The sequence below is a fragment of the Sus scrofa genome, chromosome 17 (genome assembly GCF_000003025.6).
Source record: "Sus scrofa isolate TJ Tabasco breed Duroc chromosome 17, Sscrofa11.1, whole genome shotgun sequence".
In the NCBI taxonomy this organism is placed as follows: Eukaryota; Metazoa; Chordata; class Mammalia; order Artiodactyla; family Suidae; genus Sus; species Sus scrofa.
In genome coordinates, this window is record NC_010459.5 from 54,524,379 (window position 1) to 54,543,960 (window position 19,582).

Sequence of the window (19,582 nt, forward strand, 5' to 3'; positions counted from 1 at the left end):
TCTGAATGCCCATGAATGTAAAAGAAAGAAAACAGAACCCCAAAAGTCCAGGATACATGATATTCCCAAACCAAAAACAAAACAAAACAAAACAAAAAAACAAGACTTCTGATGAGAAATCCGGTCCTTTGTAAAGGATTTCCCTATTGGTTTGGAGACCATACAGGCCCTTCAAAGACTTCAATAAGTAACAATTTTAATTTGATGCAGCCCAGTTTGACCAACGATTTCTCAGTACTTGGCACAAAGTACACATTTTTGTGTGCCAAGCTCTATGTGAGATTCTAGTGCAAAAGGCTGGTGCACGCAAAGACAAACAAGACCGAGAGGGAACCTTAAGGCTGAAAAAGCAAGAAAGACATCACTGAGAGAGGACAAGGAGGTGACATGGAGCAGTTATCATGGCCCTTTTCCTATTGCTTTTTTGTCGTTGTTCCAGAGCAATGAGCACGTGGTGCAGAAAGAACTTTAAACGAAAGTTAAAAAAAGGATGCATACAGAAAAACAAAATAAGGGAAGGCCTTATAGCAAGGTAGCAAAGAGCATTTACTTATTTGAGAACCAGATTTTCCTAAGATCTCCCCTATTTGTTAACTGTGTGACTTTGAGATGCTTGCCATCTCAGAGGTCAGTCTCCTCATCTCTAAGATGGGCGTGCTAAAACCCCTACTTCACAGGCTGCTGTGAAAATTCACTGAGATCACGCAAGAAAGGCACTTAGCACAGTACCCAGCACATAGTAAGCACCCGTTCACTTTTATTTTCAGTGATAACAATGATGATAATGTACCGTTATCCTCATTAAGCTTAGTGCAGTGTCTGGAATATAGTACGCATTCAATTATGGTTTGCTAAGGTTGTTTTGGTTGCTGCTGCGATTAAAGCAGTTAACCCTGGTGTCTGGCAAAACATAACCACTCGATGAGCCCGGCTATGATCCGTCTAGAGCGCATATGACTAAGCGTGAAACTCCCCCTGTGGGAGAATCTCTAGGAGACGGATCCTATGGAATCCTCACCTATGATTAACAATGGAAAGTAACGCGCTTTTTTCTTTCACCTCTAAGAAACTGCCCTAGCCACCCCGACCTTTCCAATGTCACCATAAAGGTCAAGTTTCCAAAGCCGAAGCTTCCAGACTACCCTGGATAGGGCACATGCTACCCAATGTGTACCTATGGCTCTATGCTTGGCGCCATGGATGACTGATCTGGGTGAACGACGCAAAGGGTCTGGCCCCGTGTTGTACTTCACTTTGCTTTTACTTCCTTCTTGTATTGTGACCCAGAAGCTCCACGGTCCAGCTACAAGCCCTACACTTTCCGGGGAATTCCACCTCCTTCCCTTGAAAGGCTTCCTTTCTTTCCAAAAACCCTGCTGAACCACCGTATTTTAGAAAGCCTCCTGGGATCCTCTTTCTTTCCCCAAGACAGAAAACATCCTCCCTGCCTTTGCGTCTCCTCGGAATGTTCTTCGTGAGCTGCATCAACCCGCGTCTTGGTTTATCGCCGTGTACATCTTAGGCGGGACCATGGATTGCACGTGACAGAAAATCCACTCAAACCAGTTTACGCACAGAGGTAATGTGTCGGCTCCCGTGAAGGTCAAGGGTGTACCCAGGCTCAAACGGAGTTGGATCCAGTGTTTAAAGGGTGTCATTGGAAATCCGGCTTAGCTTTTCAGACCTCATCTCCGCTGGGGTGGCTCCATTCTGGGGCATGCTCACCATGAGGTGGTTCAGAAACCCCGGAAGCCCCAAGACCCTGCCCCCCCCAAGAAAAGAATGCCAGCGAAGGCCTTTCATTGGACAGACTTGGGCCGTGTGTCCATGCCTGGACCAATCACCGGGGCCAGGAGAAGAGACCACAGGGATTGGCCAGACTGAAGTCACGTGCCCAGCTCTGTGGCTGGAATGTGGGGTGAACCCCGCCCGGGCCGCGGGCCTGAGAATGAGCGGTGGTTTCCCAAAAGGTCGGGGTTGTTACCCAGAGGAAACTGCAGCAATGTATGGCAGGTGTAAAAATTCCTGCAGATTCATCTTTCCGTACCCATAGTGTCTAGCTTTTTATTCCTCATAAAGTAGATGCTCAATTAAATTACCGAATGAATGGGGGCAGGGTGGGGGGGAGGGAAGGATGAAACGAAAGTACTTAACTATTGGATTTTCGTGTTTCCTTTTCAAACACAGTTATACTGGCCAAGCATAGGTCACACATTCATTTGAGTAATTCTCCGCTGAACTCTTAAGGGAAAATCTTAGTAAACCAGACGCCACAGACCTTCCATTTCCAGAGTCAGAAATGATGCAGAAGATACTAACATTAATAATCCAAAGTGCCTAACTCCCTATTTTAAAAAACGTCTTTAACCTAATAAGAGAGAATTCACCATGACCTAGTCCTTGACCCACAGGTTTGAATCTTTTCTTCCTAGCCATTTCTGGTCATGAAAAAAGGGCAGGATTTCTGGCATCCTTTATGCTTCTTTGTTATTAAAAGCAGGATCAGTTAATAAATAATTATGATGCTCAGTTTCTAGGGAACAAGGAGATAAGGGCAGGAACACTCGAGTCTCACAAATTACATGCTATAGTACAGATTTTCACCCAGAGTGGAGAACAGCCTAGCGTTCTCTTTTTTTTCCTGTGGCATAAATTGTTCTAATTATACGTGCAAGATCCTCCATCCCCAAAGATATGAGTTGGAAGCACTGTGTCTGTTCTTTTAATTCCAAGAAGCATTTGCAGTTACGTGTTCCCAGCCCCCCTTGTTTTCAAACTGAATTGTTTCAGTGGTAGCTTGGTGTGTCAGCTTGTAAGTCTATAAAACAGTTTTATACCAGCTGGAGATTCAACATGCTACATGAATACATAACAGTGCCTAACCAAGAAGGTTTGTAATTCAGTAATTAGCTGTAATTAATGAACACAAAGTGAAGACTCATTTACAGTTTAAATTATCACATTAGCTCCTGTCACCCTCTATGTACACAAAACAGCAGGAATTCAATTATTTTTATTCTTCAAAGCTAATTTAAAATTTAAGGGATGCCATTACATGAAATAATAGGTAGGAAATGTAATCGAAATCACTGGGAACAGTTGGCCGTCCTTAGAATAAAAAAAAAAAAATTGTGATCGCTGACGATTTGGAAATGTTTTTTCATCTGTGAACAGATGAAGGATTGAAATCTCTGCTCTTTTCAGTATATTTAATTTAAAAGAGGAAGCGAGTTTGGTGGTTGCTGAATCTTTGTGCAGAGAGAATCATTGTGCGTAATTGTAAAAGCAGTTGATAACTGATAATGCTGTTGATAGCAACAAGATGACAGCCTGGGAGCCTCACATTCCATTATCCCTAATGGGGGCTGAGTCTCCTTGCAACCATACAGGGTTCCTGGAATTGTCACCCATTTTGGATGCATGATTTCAGCTTGGGAGAACTTACGTCACTGTCACATTGCTATCATCCTCAAATCCTTGTACATAGAGATGATAAATATTCTTTAATTCATTCATTGAACACTTTCCCAGCACAAGGAGGTGCTGGGGCAGTGTTCAATGAATGAATTAAGGAGGTGCTGGGGCAGTGTTCTAAATGCACTAAATGCCAGGACTGCAGTGGCAGGCAAGATGGACCACATTCTTGATCTTATGGAGCCAGCATTCCAGCGGGAAGAGACAGACCATAGCCAGGGTTCTCCAGCTTGTCTCTTAATAGAATCAATGGGGAACCTATAAAAATATATGTCTATCAATGTCTGGGTCCCCATCCTAAGGAACTGAACCCAGTGCTCTAGGAGTCAGGTGGGGGCATCAGTATTCTTAACAGCTTTGCAGGTGCATCACATTTGAGAACCACAGCAATCGACTAAGAAATATAGCTAATACAGTAGCATTCCTTGCTGATGTGTGCTGCGATAAAAATGAAGCAAAAGGAGTGTAGAATGGGGGCTACTCTCAAGGTCATGTTCAGGGAAGTGCTCTGGGCAGTGGAAGAGACCTGGAAGGAGACCATTCAGGTTTAAAAAGACCCAGCTCTGAGCCAATCTGGAAGAATGTCATGGAAACTCAGGTGTCAGGAGTTCCCTGGTGGCTCAGAGGGTTAAGGATCTGGCATTGTCCCTGCTGTAGCTCAGGTCATTGCTGTGGCTCTGGTTCCATCTCTGGCCCTGGAACTTCCACATGCCTTGAGCATGGCTAAAAGAAAATAAAAAAGAACCCAGGCATCAGTCAAACAATTTTTTCTTCTCCTTCTTCCTCTTTTTCTTCTTCTTTTTCCTTTTTATTCATGTATTATTTAATTTGTTTGTGACATGTTAACCCTTTAAAATTTTAAAAGCTTCCTGAGCTCAAGGGCTGTCCAGAAACAATCAGCGAGCTAAATTTAGCCCATTCAAAAAAGGACCCACAAGTGCAAAGGCCCTGTGGCAGGTATGAGTCGAAGGCATTAGAATAGCATCGGAAACTTGAATAGACGAAGCTGGGTAGGTTAGGAGGAAGAGGAGGCGTTCCCATTGTGGCTCAGCGTTAACAAACCCAACTAATATCCATGAAGACCTGGGTTCGATCCCTGGCCCCTCGCAGTGAGTTAAGGACCCAGTGTTGCGGTGAGCTGCGTTGTAGGTCACCAGTTCAGCTTAGATCTGGCATTGCTGTGGCTGTGGCATAGGCCAGCAGCTGCAGCTCCGATTTGACCCCTAGCCTGGGAACTTCCATATGCCCCACTTGTGGACCTAAAAAGACAAAAAAAGAGAGGAAGAGGAGGCTAGAATTTTAAAACGTGGGCGAGGGAGTTTCCTGGTGGGCTAGCAGTGACAGTTTCCAGGTTGTCACTGCCATGGCGATGGTTCAGTCCCTGGTCCTGGAACTTCCACATGCCTCGGGTGTAGACAAAAAAATAATACAATAAAATAAAATGTGGCTGGAAATTTAGCTTTTCTTTTAAATGTGAAGAAAAGGCATTGGAAGATTTTAAGCAGGGGGATGAATGAGTGTGTGTGTGTGTGTGTGTGTGTGTGTGAGAGAGAGAGAGAGAGCGAGAAAGAGACACTTGTGTTCCCACACTCACCACAGGCTCTCTCCCTGCAGCTCCCACTCATCTGCTTTCATGGCAGTTCCAGGAAGGGAAGGAAAAACAAACCCCGTGTGAAAAGAGCGCTGCGTCTGTTGCTTTAGACTTCTTTCCCCTCCTCTTCCCACGATCATTTTTCTTTTCCTTTAAATAGGCCATTCGAAGCCGCACTGCCTCATTTTTCATAGGTGATCGACTGCTGAGTGGGGGTTTAGGTAGACAGAGGGAAGGCACTGATAAGCCGGAGCACGGATTCTATTAGGGAAATGCCGTGGTAATTAATGAATCCTGCCAGTAATTGGGAAGGTGTGAGTCCCGGTAATATCGTAATGATAGTCATCCGTCTGGGCAGCCCGTCACTCCGGGCCATCTCTCATCACTCTCTGATCTCAGACCGGGAGCCGTGCACATCTCCCTGACAGGACGCTGCGTCTCTGTCTCCCTAATTGGCCGGTACCGAGTTGTTTATGAATATTGTCGGCATTTAGGCCTCAGCTGGAGCTGGTTCAAAAATCGTTGGCAAAGTTGCCTTAACAGCATTGTCAAATACCGATTCCTCGGTTTCGATGTCTGTTTTTAAGCCGGCCAGGGTTCAGGATGAAGTTAGGCGATGCCGTGCGTGGACGGGAGCGCTGTGTGTGATTGTGATGAAACCGCTTTTGAACGAAAACCCAATTTCCAGTCATTTCTCGTCCAGCTTCAGAGACAGCTGCGGTCTGGGCACAGGAACCGGATGCCTCCTCACCAGCAGGTGCTCGGTTCTGAAGAGCACGTGGAGGGTGGTGATGCCGCCCTCAGATACAACCATGTGCAAAAATTATGGTTTTGCATCGAGACTGGCTTTGAAACATCCATCACCGAATGGGCACCTTGACTGAAACCACGGGGCTTATTTTCTGGCAAATAATTTTTCCTGCACACGAGTGGCTACCCTTTTGTCTCCCTTACTACCCTGGGGGAGGAATTGTTTGAAATGCTATGACACTTCCTTTGAAAGCCCTTATAAATCTGGTGAGTTTAATGTGTCTGTGATGATGTTTGAGAGGGGTCTTTTCAATATATAGAAAACATGGGAAATACTATCTTAATATATACTCAACACACTTTTGAAGTATTTGGGTACGAACTAGTACAGTTCAGAGTGCACCTGAGAGAAATGGAGGAAATTCTGCTGTCCTTTTCCCCCAATGGGGGAAGAGAGCCCTGTGCACAGGGCGGCTCAGACCTCCAAGTCCTCAGGTTTGGCTCCTCCATCCGCCAGCTTGGTGTGGCCTGGATTAGACTACCCAGCCTTGCTAAGCTCCTGGTTCCCCTCTGTCTCCTCTGCCATCAAATGTAGTGTTCAGACCTACAAGTTAGCCGATAGGAATGCACATAATATATGGGAAGGGCTTTGCCCTCCGACCTAAGTAGCTCTACCACGTACTGGCCGACAGATCATGGACAAACCATTTAACGCCTTCTCCATCAGTTTCCAAATCTATAAAGTGAGCCAGACAATGCACACTTGGAGGGGTGGGTCCCAGGAGCAGAGATAATGGATCGAAAGTGGCCAGGATGAGTTTGAGACCCAGCAGTTCCTCCACCAACAGTGGCTTGGGTCCACTGAAACCCATGGAGAGCCTGGCCTGGTACACAGCACCTGAGAAAACTTCCCAGAGTGAATACAGGAACCACTATCCCCATGGAAGACATGGCTGCCACTGTCTTGCCTGCTTCTGCAGTCTCCACATTTGACCTTCATGTTGGCTTTCACGGCTGTTGGGGAAGGCATTCAAGCAGCAATGCCAGCAGTGTAAGGACCAGAGAAGGATGGCATGAGGAAAAGCATCCCTGGTAATCTGCACTCTAGGGTTTAAATAAGGGGACCAACCATCCCAGTTTGCCTGGGACTGAGGGATCTCCCAGGCAAACTGGGCTGAGCAGGTCACCTCGAGTTTAAACCAAACTCTTCTTTCAGAAGCGTCAAGCCCAAACCTTTGACAGACCATGGTTTACTAAAGCCCTAAGTTCTCAGAAAACCTTCTTTTCCATTTCTAACTCTGTTTGCAGATTAGTTGTGTTTCTCTGTAAGACAATCTGGAATGTTCCAGAAATACTACTCTCAAGAAATAGAAGGGCTGCGGACGTTCCCTGGTGGAGTAGTGATTAGGACTCCCTGCTTTCACCATGGTGGCCTGGGTTCAATCCCTGGTCTGGGAACTGAGATTCCGCATCAAGCCCTTTCACACCATGGTCAAAAAGAAGACGGAGAAGGAGGAGGCGAAGAAGGAGGAGAAGGCGGAAGAAGAAGAAGGAGAAGAAGAAGAAATGGTTGCTAGGCAATGCTCCACAGAGGGCCCTGTCTTAACTCCTCCAGAAAGTTCTATAGGTACCAGCGACAGAGCTAATGATGGCTGCGGCTCTTACTTCTGTGCCCTTGTTCAATGTTGGGGGAAGGATGTCGGAAACAGGCAGGCATTACCAGGAACAGCTGCGAGGGGTTGCCATGAATGGGAGGGGACTCTGAGGAAGTCACTTTGGTGGGACTTAGAGAGCCCTGTCAGCATTTCAAGGAGGGGCTTGTGGTTTCCTGTCCGTCCATAAATAAATATTAGGGACCTTCTCAGCCGTCCAAACCTACAGAATCTTTGCTCTGAGGACACCCTAGCCTAGGGAGTGTCTGGAATACGTCGAAGGGTCCCCAAGCCCTATCACCTTCAGTGCTTTTATCAAAAACCTCACAGGGGTCATCTGGTTGGGCAGCCAGGACTTTCTCATGACAGGCTTCATTCATCCCAACGGCAAACCAGCCAGATCAGCTTTAAATTAAAGGTCTTACTTTGCCCCTTGCCCCGTCACTCCCACCAGGCCAGCCCTGAGCGCTTTTTCTTTCTTAGTCACTCACCCTTTCTCCCTTGGATCTGAATGAATTGCTGTTAACGAATGCGTCTGCCAGCAGGCCTTTCTCGGGAGCACAGAGGGCGGCATGGGTCAGAACCTAAACCCCAAACTAGAATAACGCGCAAGCCACAGGCCTCCACTCTTGAACGTGACTATGATGGCATTTTGCAAAATCAAACACAAGGAGGACACAAGAGAGGGAAGCGCTTCAAGTGTAAAGACCTTCTCTGAACACCGCAGCTACCAACCCTGGATGTACCCTGCTGTGGAATAATGGCCAAAGGCTCGCACAAACACAGAAGTAAGGTAAATTTATTTTCATCATCCACATTTGGTGCTCTTTCCTTCCACTTATTTATGCTTTAAACAACAGCTACAGTAAATATAATGATAAAAAAGTGCCTGCAGAGGACAGGAAGATGTTCTGGAAGCCCAGATATACAGCAATTCCTGTTTCTCCTTTACCACCACTAACGAATCTTAACTGGAGCCATGTTATGTTCCCATGTGAGTGATAAGCAATGATTTATTAAGAAATGTCTTGAAACCGGATTGCCACACAGCGAGACATGAGCTAGTGGAAAATGTTTTCCCTGTTTCCCAACGTCATTACTCAAAGATGCAATGTCACTTTACCAAGCCTAATTTAACTGACTTTTTTTGAGTACTCTGCTCATTGGCGATGGACATTGGCCAAGGAGAGGATGTCCAGTAAATTCTGATGCCATATCCACAGGTCTACTCCAGCTGGTGCCAGGGCTGGCCGACCACACTGGAATTGTACTAACTGGCCAACCTCCAGAAGTATGATCCCAAGAATCAAACTCAACTCTCTGCCAAAGCAGGAAGGTTATTAATGCACTCAGGAAATGAAGCCCAAAGAGCAACTTTGATGACTTTGGACCTTGTGTTAACCATATGTCATGCCGTCCTACTTGGAACTCGTGCCTTGGTCATGTAAGACTTACCCAGTGGTACAAGGGGGCCAGCTGAGCCTAGAGAGAGAGCACGGTCTTTTCCTAGATGTGCTGGTGGTCGGTAGAATAAATGGTGATGGAAGACCCCTTCTTCTGCCACTTGCTAAATCTCATGGAAATGTATCTAAAGCCCCTCCCCCAACTTTTAAAAAAAATTTATTTTAAAATACCTTTAGACTTAGTTGTAAAAGTAATACTGAGTCACTTCACCCAGCTTCCCGTAAGGTTAACCACGGTACAGTTATCAAAACCAAGAAATCGGAGTTCCCGTCATGGCGCAGTGGTTAACGAATCCGACTAGGAACCATGAGGTTGCGGGTTCCATCCCTGGCCTTGCTCAGTGGGTTAAGGATCCCACATTGCCCTAAGCTGTGGTGTGGGTCGAAGACGTGGCTCGGATCCTGAGTTGCTGTGGCTGTGGCGAAGGCCAGTGGCTACAGCTCTGATTAGACCCCTAGCCTGGGAACCTCCATATGCCGCGGTGTGGCCCTAGAAGAGGCAAAAAGACAAATAAATAAATGTTTGTTGATTAAACAAATACATCTGTAAATGGCCATGTCTTAACCCTCTTGCTGAACAGTGATTTTTAGAATGCAGTTCCTATGCCTCACTCAGTGAATATTGGTTGCAGTGAGCTGAAACTTAGCAATACTGAGCATATTTGCTCTACCAATTATTTTGCATGTGCTTTTGACCTGGTCTCTCTTTTGGTGTCTCCAGCTGATCCTCTTTAAAATCTCTCTCTCCCCCCTTGGAGAGTTTTTCCCTACATTGCAAGAGTTATATGAAGATAAAAAGAAAGAATACAGGAGTTCCCGTCGTGGCGCAGTGGTTAACGAATCCGACTAGGAACCATGAGGTTGAGGGTTCGGTCCCTGCCCTTGCTCAGTGGGTTAAGGATCCGGCGTTGCCGTGAGCTGTGGTGTAGGTTGCAGACGCGGCTCGGATCCCAAGTTGCTGTGGCTCTGGCGTAGGCCGGTGGCTACAGCTCCGATTCAACCCCTAGCCTGGGAACCTCCATATGCCGCGGGAGCGGCCCAAGAAATAGCAACAACAACAACCAAAGACAAAAGACAAAAAAAAAAAAAAAAAAAAAAAAAAAAAAAAAAAAAAGAAAGAATACATGGAAAGCATTTTGGTTGCCTTGACAATGCTTCAAAAATCACAGAGATTGCTTTTTCTTGCCAGCAACTAGTCTCTGACTTTGTTCGAACTTATGCAAAACTCATCTGCCCTTCTCCTATTATTGTTGATGATTTAATAAGAAATTATTATTAATTTTACTGGAAATTCTCTCTCTAGTTCTCATAAGGGCTGCCAAGAAAACAAGTGCCAAGTTGTGGCGTTAAGACTTTATCCCTTCCCTATCATGTCTTTCTTGTCTCTTCCCCTCAATACTACTCTCCAGCCTCAGAAGCCAAAAAAAAAAAAAAAAAAAAAAAAAAAAAAAAACAGAGGAAGGAAGAAAAAGAAGAAGGAGACAGCGAATATTTCTTCCCCAGCATAAACTACACATCTTGGGAAACAGATTGGAAAATCTTTCTGGAAAAAGTTGACTGAAAGTTCAAACAAATACACTGTATTGTTTATGGCACTTAAAAAAAAAAGTTTATAAGGAGTTCCCATCGTGGCGCAGTGGTTAACAAATCCGACTAGGAACCGTGAGGTGGTGGGTTCGATCCCTGGCCTTGCTCAGTGGGTTAAGGATCCGGAGTTGCTGTGAGCTGTGGTGTAGGTCGCAGACGCGGCTCGGATCCTGCGTTGCTGTGGCTCTGGCGTAGGCTGGTGGCTACAGCTCCAATTCGACCCCTAGTCTGGGAACCTCCATATGCCACAGGAGTGGCCCAAGAAATGGCAAAAAGACAAAAAAAAAGTTTATAAAACTATTCTAGATAAAGAATAGTCTCAAGTTTCCCCACATAGTATGAAGGTTCACCAGGGATGGTTTGTCTTCTGGATGGAATGTAATTTTCTCAATTTCTGGTTCACAACCATCTAGTTCTAAAAGTTAACAAATTAAAACACACCCTATTAAAATAGGGAATAAAGCATTCATATTTCTGTAAACCTTCCATCCCAAACTTGTTTTGAAAATCCAATCTACTGGATATTCCATGTACAGAAGCAAAGCAGTCATTATTTTATTGAAATGTCTGTGCTAACCTCAGGGCATCAGAAAGCTTTGGTATATCTTGCCTCTGTGCCCCAGCAACGCTGGCTTTTCTTTTAGTTCCTTGATCAAGTCAAATTCTTTCCGGCCTAAAGGTCATATATTTGGGGGATTTCTCTAAGAATTCTTTCCTCAATTCTTTATCTGACTGGCTTAGTTTTGAGCAATCCTTCAGATGCTGGCATCAAAGACCCTCCTCATAGAAGCCATCCTCTCTCTTCTCCAGGATACATCCAAGCACACGTGCAGACGAAATCAGAACCCCGTCTTATCCTCCATCATAAACCCAATGTTTGCCTCCCCTGCAATGTTTCTGTCACTTGTGTATCTGCCAAGATATTTTCCTTCCTAGACCATAGAGGTGGGATCATTTTAGTTTTGATCCTCACCTGGTACAGTAAGTAGGCAGCAGAGACGCAATAATTCATTGAGTAGACTCATTATGGGGTTGAACGAATGAATACATGGTTGGGTTTGCTAGGAGAGTCTGGGAAATATCAGATGAGGAGAGCCTAGGAAACAGGTTAGACCTGTTTGCTCCAGAGGGTGTCTGAAATAAAGATCCAAATTTTCATCCAGAGGAATAGCCAAGGGCATGACCAAAACAAGAGTGCCTCTCCAAGTGTGAAGACCAGAAGGAAGTTGCTAGCCCTTGGGCGTAATGAAGGGGATATGCACAGCTTCAGATGCTATTTGTTCAGTGCAGCAACGTAAGTGGCTGAAGACTTAACCTGTGAAATTTTTGAGGGACATAGAGGCCCTGCTCTATGTGACCCCAGGCCAGGCTTAGCATTTAGTGGAGACTTGGAGCTCTCACATCAACCTTTATTAGCTGTGTGAACTTGAGCCAATTCCTTCATCTCTCTAAGGCCCCAATAACTTCATCTGTGAAATGGGGATATTAGCACACACTTCTACAACAGAATGGTGTTTGTATGAAAGAATACTACGCATGTGAAGGTTCATACCATGGTTCTTTCAAGTTCTTCTACTCACCTCTTCCAAGAAGCTTGGACTCAGCAATGAGCCCTGGCTCCCCTTTGTGTTTTTCTCAAGGTACATGTTGCGTGGTATAGTTGTTGGATGTGCCTACCGTATCCATCCCTACAGATGAGAAGCTCCTTAGAGGGGGTAGTCTTGCGTTACTCACCCTAATTCTCTTAGACTCCTGGTAGCATGCAGCTTGGGTGGGGACAGAAAGGCTAACTATTCATGTCCTAGGCATGAATGAAGACCACAGAATTATCAATCAGCTCCAAGGCTGCCTGCAATCCTTCCCCAGGAATCCATGGCTTGGAAGCCATCTGATGTCACCAAAGAAACCCTTGATGTATATTGAATGAATAGATGAATGAATGAATGAATTTCCCTTTCATTATGCGTAGCAATAAAGAAAAAGAAATTTAACTTTGTCTTTGAGATTTTGAATGCCTCTGCCAACAACTAAATCTCTTCCAGGGAGGGCAGATGGCGGCCTGTACAATGAACAATTTAATCTTTAGAAAATGGAACAACTTTGCCAGCAAACTCCATTTTTCTCCGCGAACACATTGTCAATAACATGTGCTCTCAAATATGTGGTGAAATTGATGACTGCGCCCTGATTTATGGAAACAACAACAAATTAAATGATTACCTTTCTCTTTCTTCGCTTGGGGTCCTTCAGACCTGCCATGGATTTTTTTTCCCCTGTGCTCCAATAATAGAAAAGGTCTAATTAAAATGCCTTGCTGGCTGGTTCCAGGTGGGGAGGAAAGAAAGGAGAGTGTCTGGGGCATCTTGATTTACAGCCAGGAGGGGAAAAGCCCCTTATGTGATAATGATGATTAAGTTAGGGTGACACTGGCAGCCCCTCCTCACCTCATAGCAGATACTCAGGGACTCCTTCGTACACGTGCTTTGGGGATCACTCATTTAGTGCATTGTAGGAAGTTTTCTTGGTTTGGAATAGACTTGAGGCTTTGGACTTGGTGAAAATAGCCCAGAGTAGGGACAGAAATGGTAGTCTCTAGATAATAGCCACACTGGACATCCGGGACTATTCCTGAATCACAGCCTGGCTCAGGATCCCCTGTCCTAGAACTCCTCCTTCTAGGGCAATGATTCTAATCTCAAATTTGAATCAAGAAGTTTTTTGAGACTCTGATAAGAGCTCCTGATTCTCTCTCCAGAAAAAAATAAACAAGCGTGTGTTTACAAATGCATACACACACATACACAGAAATGCAAGATTTGCTTATGGTGTCATGTCTTTTCTTTGCCATAAACTTGAAGAACTTAAGTAACAATTTCTACTCAAAATTCCAGATGTCACCAACCATCCTATAATGCTCATCCATGGCTAAGAATCACTCGATTTAAAGAGCCTTCTTTTCCTTTGGCCATGGAATTCTTAATCATTTCAGGATATGAACTGTTTTGGCCATCTGGTGAAGTCCATGGAGCTCTTCTCAAAACTGAAGCTTTTAGGAGTTTCCATTTGGCTCAGTGGGTTAAGGATCCAGTGTTGTCACTTCAGCAGCTTGGTTCAATTCCTGGCCTGGTGACTTCTGCATGCTGCAAGTGCAGCCAAAAAAAAAAAAAACTAATGCTTTTAAAACATAAGTACCTACAGTTAAAAAATGATGGAAATATAATTATCAAATATTGAAGAAACCAGTGTGTGATGTAGTAATAAATGAATTGCTTTATGTACATTAAATAGCATGACCAGCGCTAAGGCTGATAACTGCTATAATTTCAAAGTAATGCTGAGTGTACGTATTTCAAGATATTTGCAAGAACCGTAATATGACATAAAAATATCTGTGACATTTTGGTGCAAATATTGGTGCTACTACTATGGCCATCCGAGGTCTACAGTCGTAAATGAAGGAAATGCTGAAGGTTAGTGAAATTAACGATGCGATCATTCTTTCCCATTCAAGTTCCTGGATCCCCTGAATCCCGTGTGTGGGCGTCAGGTGAAGTTTTCCTTCCCTGGTTTTCCTCGTGGTGTAGACATGACCTTAGGCATATGTGGCCTCCCCTCTCACTTTGTCCCCCAGCCTGCCTTGCATCATCTTATTTTCTCATATTGTTGGCTGAAACCTCTAAGTAAAAGCGTGGTGATATGGATACGGCATACATCTGGTTGGTCTGACTCTGAAGCTAGGAATCAAACATGCACCATGCCTGGGGGGCAGAGGCCACTGGGGGCAGAGGCCGCTGGGGGCAGAGGCCGCCAAGGGCAGAGGACTGGCTGTTGGAAACCTGTTTAACCCAGAACTCAAGCTGCCAGAAGGCCAGGACCAAAGTCTCTGGTTCCAGGTTGAACATCCAACACCCAGCCCAGGACCGGGCACAGGAAACTCCCTCAACACATACAGATTCCACTAAGGAGTAAACTTCAGCAGTCCTTTGGCAAAGAGTAAGGGGGCCTTTCTGGAACATTTACTCCAGGAGGCCAGCATTCCAAGGACGCTTCTGTCTGGAGACCTTTTGAAAACAGACTCACCGATAAGTGGAGGGAATTCCCTTCCCCATAGTCATTCCCACAGGGGTTCAAAACGAGCTCTTTCCAAAGAGGACAGAAGATGAGAAACTTTGTCTAGAAAGGACCTGATAGCAAATATTCTAGATTCTGCAGACTCTACACTCTCTGTCTCAACTACTCAGCTCTTCCACTGCAGCAGGAAGGCAGCCATAAATAATACTTAAACAAGCAAGGGTCTGTGCGCCAAGAAAACCTTATCAACAGACTCTGAAGTTGGGATCGCCCAGAATTTTGATGTTTCGTGGACTGTTATTCTTCTTTGGATGTTTTTCAGTTCTTCAAAAAAGTAAAAACCATTCTTAGCTTGTAGACCATATAAAAGTAGGTGACAGGTGGGACTTGACCGAGGGCCATGGGGTGGAAGGTGCCGCTCTGGTTTTACTTGTGGTGGTTGCCGGCTTGGTTTTGGCCAGTCTGGGCTGAGCCACCATCTATGCTCGTTTATCATGGTCCCTTCAAGGGCCCAAGCCTGTTCGCATCCTTGGGATTGCTTGGGATTTGTTCCTGTGGGTGCTTCACTGGACACATTTGCCTCCAGGTCCCCCCATGGCTAATCTTTTCTCATCTTTCAGTCTTTTAACTCTAATGTCCCCTCTTGAGAGGCCTTCTCTGGCCCTTTCTCAATGTACCCACCGTTATATTCACACCTACAACCACGCATTTCCCCATCACCTGCTTCACCTTCTGCACAGCACTTGCCTTACCTGCTGTGGTCCCACATCTGCCCACTGCCTCCTCTCCCCATGTGAGACAAACCCTTGCAGGCAGAAGACCTGTCTCTTGTGTTCCCTGCTGTGTCCCTTGTATTGAAGCTGTACCCAGTGTCCTGCACCAAGCAAATCCTTCTCCGATATTTGTTGAAAGAAGTTGCTAAGTGTTCACTAGCCAAGCAAGAGCCAAAAAGTACACAGCCAAAGTTTTGTTACCTTACCTGGTCCAGGGGGCATCAAGCCTTGTCATCAGCATCATTGTGTAAATTTGTAATAATAACTTTTGGTAGCAGCTGATTACGCTTTTCAAATACAACCTCATATGGAGGCCTGTGTGGGTGCAAAACAGATAAAATGACATTGCTTTGCTTGAAATGAAGGTAGGAAGTTCCAAAAAAGACGCTCTTGGGCACACACCCCTAGTTGCCCCTTCTGGAAATTTCCACATCCCCTTCACTTCTAAGAAGCTCTTTGAGAGTCTCTGCTCCAGTCTGAAACTGACACTTGAGACAACCCTTTCCTAGTAACTCCAAGGCTGCCGGGAAGCTCCTTCTGCCCTTCACATATGAGCTAAAGAATCATGGAGTCAATAAATTCTAAGAAACTCCTTTCAAACCATCCAAGGGCTTTCCTCTTCCAAAAGGCATTTGAAACCCTGCTCAAAATTAAATTCTGAAGGAGAGCTGTGGTGCCCCACTGGCCATCAGATTGCTTCATGATTTTGTGGAATGTGCTGAGCCTCAATTTATTTTTAAAAAGGCCTTCATGGGAGTCCCCACTGTGGCACAATGGGTTAAGGATCCAGCATTGTCTCTGCAGCAGCTCAGATCGCTGTGGAGGCACAGGTTCAATCCCTGGCCCTAAAGAATGGTTAAGGATCTGGCATTGCAGCAGCTGTGGTGTAGATCATAGATCGAAGCTGCGGCTCAGATTCCACCCCTGGCCTGGGAACTTTCATCTGTGCAAGTACGGCCAAAAAGAAATAAAAAATAAAAAGGCCTTAATAGTACCTGCTCTTCCCACCTCACAGCTCAGGCAGGGGCTGCAAGGGAACAAATAGAATATGCACTTTCCAGACTGTGGAAGAACAGGCTGTGCTTCTAGGCCAGCGTGATCAGTTCCAAGCTCTGAACACTTGCCCTGCTCTGGCTACTATAACAAAATACCACAGACCGGGAGGCTTAAACAACAGATGTTTATTTTCTCACAGTTCTGGAGGCCAGAAGTCCAAGATCAAGGCGCTGGCAGGGGTGGTTCCCTGAGGCCTCTCTCCTTGGCTTGCAGAAGCCCACCCTCCTGCTGCCTCGTCAGTGGTCTTTCCTCCTCCGTGTGCACACAGCCGAGGTGCCTCTCCAGGCCCTAATCTCACAGGGAACACCCGTCAGATGGAATTAGGGCCCAGCCTAATGGCCTCACCTTCACTGGATCACCTCTTTAATGGCCCTTGCTCCAAATCCTGAGTACTGGGGTTAGGTCCTCAACATGAATTTGAGGGGGGGGACACAATTCAGGCCATAACCCTGGCTTCCGAGTTGTTTGCCAGTAGTTTTTGTCACTGTTCCTTTAACATCCATGGTTGCTCCTCCCTTCCCGCCCGACCTTGGAGGCCCGTAGGTCGCTATGGAAACCCTTGACATCAACTTCATTGCCGCAAAAGAGGAGAGGTCCAGCCCAGGCTTCGTTTATAGCTATGCTTGGAAGGAGGAAAAGTTTTCTAGTAAATTTTATACGAGACATTTAAAGTACATATCACTGCTTCTCAACAGCTGATTTGGGGGCGGAGGAAAAGTCTTGAATTCCTTCAAGAAAGAAAACCTGGTTCAGTGTTTTCTCTGCACAAATAGGATCCCAGGGGAGCGTGTGAAGGGTCTCCCGGGCAGTGCTGTCCGTCCGGTGGGAAAGGAGGGGAGGGGGCGGGGCTCAAATCCTGGCTGCACCCTTTACAGTCACGGTGACCCGGGCACCTCATGATCCCAGAAGTCCGCTGACCCTTCGTAAAATGACACTGCCCATAAGGACCACTTCCGCTTCATTGCGGGGCCCTCTCTGCACCAGGTGAGCCTCATTATCTGATAATACCATTGGTTTAACACCGAAAAGCAAACAAAGAAACCAACCCCAGGAACTTGGAGGTCTCCTATGATTTCTTCCTTTGTAAGGAAATTGGGTTGCTCGGTCTTATAACTAGACCATTTGGGCTGGGACTTGTCATAAGGTGATTTGCGTTGTGGGTTGTTTTTGGTTTGTTTTGGTTTTTAATTTTTCATACCTGTGTGTGTTGAGAAGGGATTTAGTCTAGAGAGAAATGCTGATTTGGGCGTGAGGAGGGGAAAGAGAGAAGGAAGCAAGAAACGTCGTAGTAGAATTGCACGAGGCAACTGATTCTACCTGGGCTCTGCAAGAAGGGTGAATTGATTAAATGGCAATAATCAATCCATCCATCCATCGATCAGTCATTCAATCAATCCGTCGTACATCAGGTTGTTCTCATCTTGCCAGCACATTAGCATCCCCTGGGGCAGGAGTTCCCATTGAGGTTCAGCAGGTTAAGAACCTGACAGAGTCTCCATGAGGATTCGGGTTTGATCCCTGGCTTTGCTCAGTGGGCTAAGGATCGGGTGTGGCTGTGGCTGTGACCTGAGCCTGCAGTTGCAGCTCTGATTTGACCCCTAGCCTTCAAACTTCCACATGCTGTGGGTGCAAACATAAAAAGAAAAAAGGAGTTCCTGTCATGGTGCAGCAGAAACGAATCCGACAAGGAACCATGAGATTGCAGGTTTGATCCCTGGCCTCACTCAGTGGTTAAGGATCTGGTGTTGCTGTGAGCTGTGATGTAGGTTGCAGACGAGGCAGATGCTGTGGCTGTGGTGTAGGCCGGAAGCTGTAGCTCTGATTAGACCCCTAGCCTGGGAACCTCCATATGCTGTGGGTGTGGCCCTGAAAAGACAAAAGACAAAAAAAAAGAGAATCCCCTGGGGAACTTTTAAAAACCCCAATGCCCAAGCCATACCCCAGACCAACTAAGGCAGAATCTGGGAAATTGTGGGCATCAATGGTGCCCGGGCAGCGGTGCTGTGAAGCTCCCAGGAAACCCCCATATGGAATGGAGCCAGCATGGAGAGCTGGCTCAGAGGCCATCAGATAACTCTGTGCCACTTAGTGGCTGTGACCTTGGACAAGAGGCGCAACATCTCTGAGCCTCAACTTCCTCCTTCCTCTTTGATCTTGAGGATTGAATCAGACGTACTTGGTTAAACAGTTGGGTTCCAGATCAAGAACAGAAATAACAGACAAGTAATGGATGTCTCTTGTTTCTTTTCTCACCATCACCCAATGGACGTGAAGGTGGGGCCTCCATGTCCCCGTCTGCAAAATGGCAAAGGTGGGAGGACCCCAGAGGTCATTCGCTCTCCTGTCTACGATTCTGCAAAGGTAGAGCAGTGGGTGAAGTACGAAGAAAGCTCGTTTCTTTATGGAGTGACACCCAGAGGCCACTGGGCTGGCACCTTGGAGTCTTGTGAACTAGGCAGTCACCATGCCTGCCCTCCTAGACTCTGAAGGCTACTGAGAGGCAAGGTTAAACCATATTCACACAAACCAGTGCATTGTTCATGACTAATGGAGGGCAAGAGAGAGGAAATTTGGGGACCTGGTCTAGGTTCTGGGATAAGAAAAGATCCCTCTGGAGTTCCCATTGCGGCGCAGCAGAAGAGAATCTGACTAGGAACCATGAGGTTGTGGGATCAATCCCTGGCCTCGCTCAGTGGGTTAAGGATCTGGCGTTGCCGTGAGCTGTGATGTAGATCGAAGACGCGGCTCGGATCCTGTGTTGCTGTGGCTGTGGTGTAGGCCAGCAGCTACAGCTCCCACTGGACCCCTACCCTGGGAACTTCCATATGCCACAGGTATGGCCCTAAAAAGCAAAAAAGAAAAGAAAAGGTCCTTCTGATGACATGACATTTAAAATAGTGGGTGAGGAGTTCCTGTTGTGGCTCAGTGGGTTAGGAACCCAACTAGTATCCATAAGCATGCGGGTTTGATCCCTGGCTTTGCTCAGAGGGTTAAGGATCCGGCATTGCCACGAGCTGTGGCACAGGTCACAGACGAGGCTTGGATTTTGTGTTGCTGTGGCTGTGGCATAGGCCGGCAGCTCCAGCTCCAATTCGACGCCTAGCCCAGCAACTTCTATATGCCACAAGCGCAGCCCTAAAAAGAAAAAAAATAAGCAATTAACAA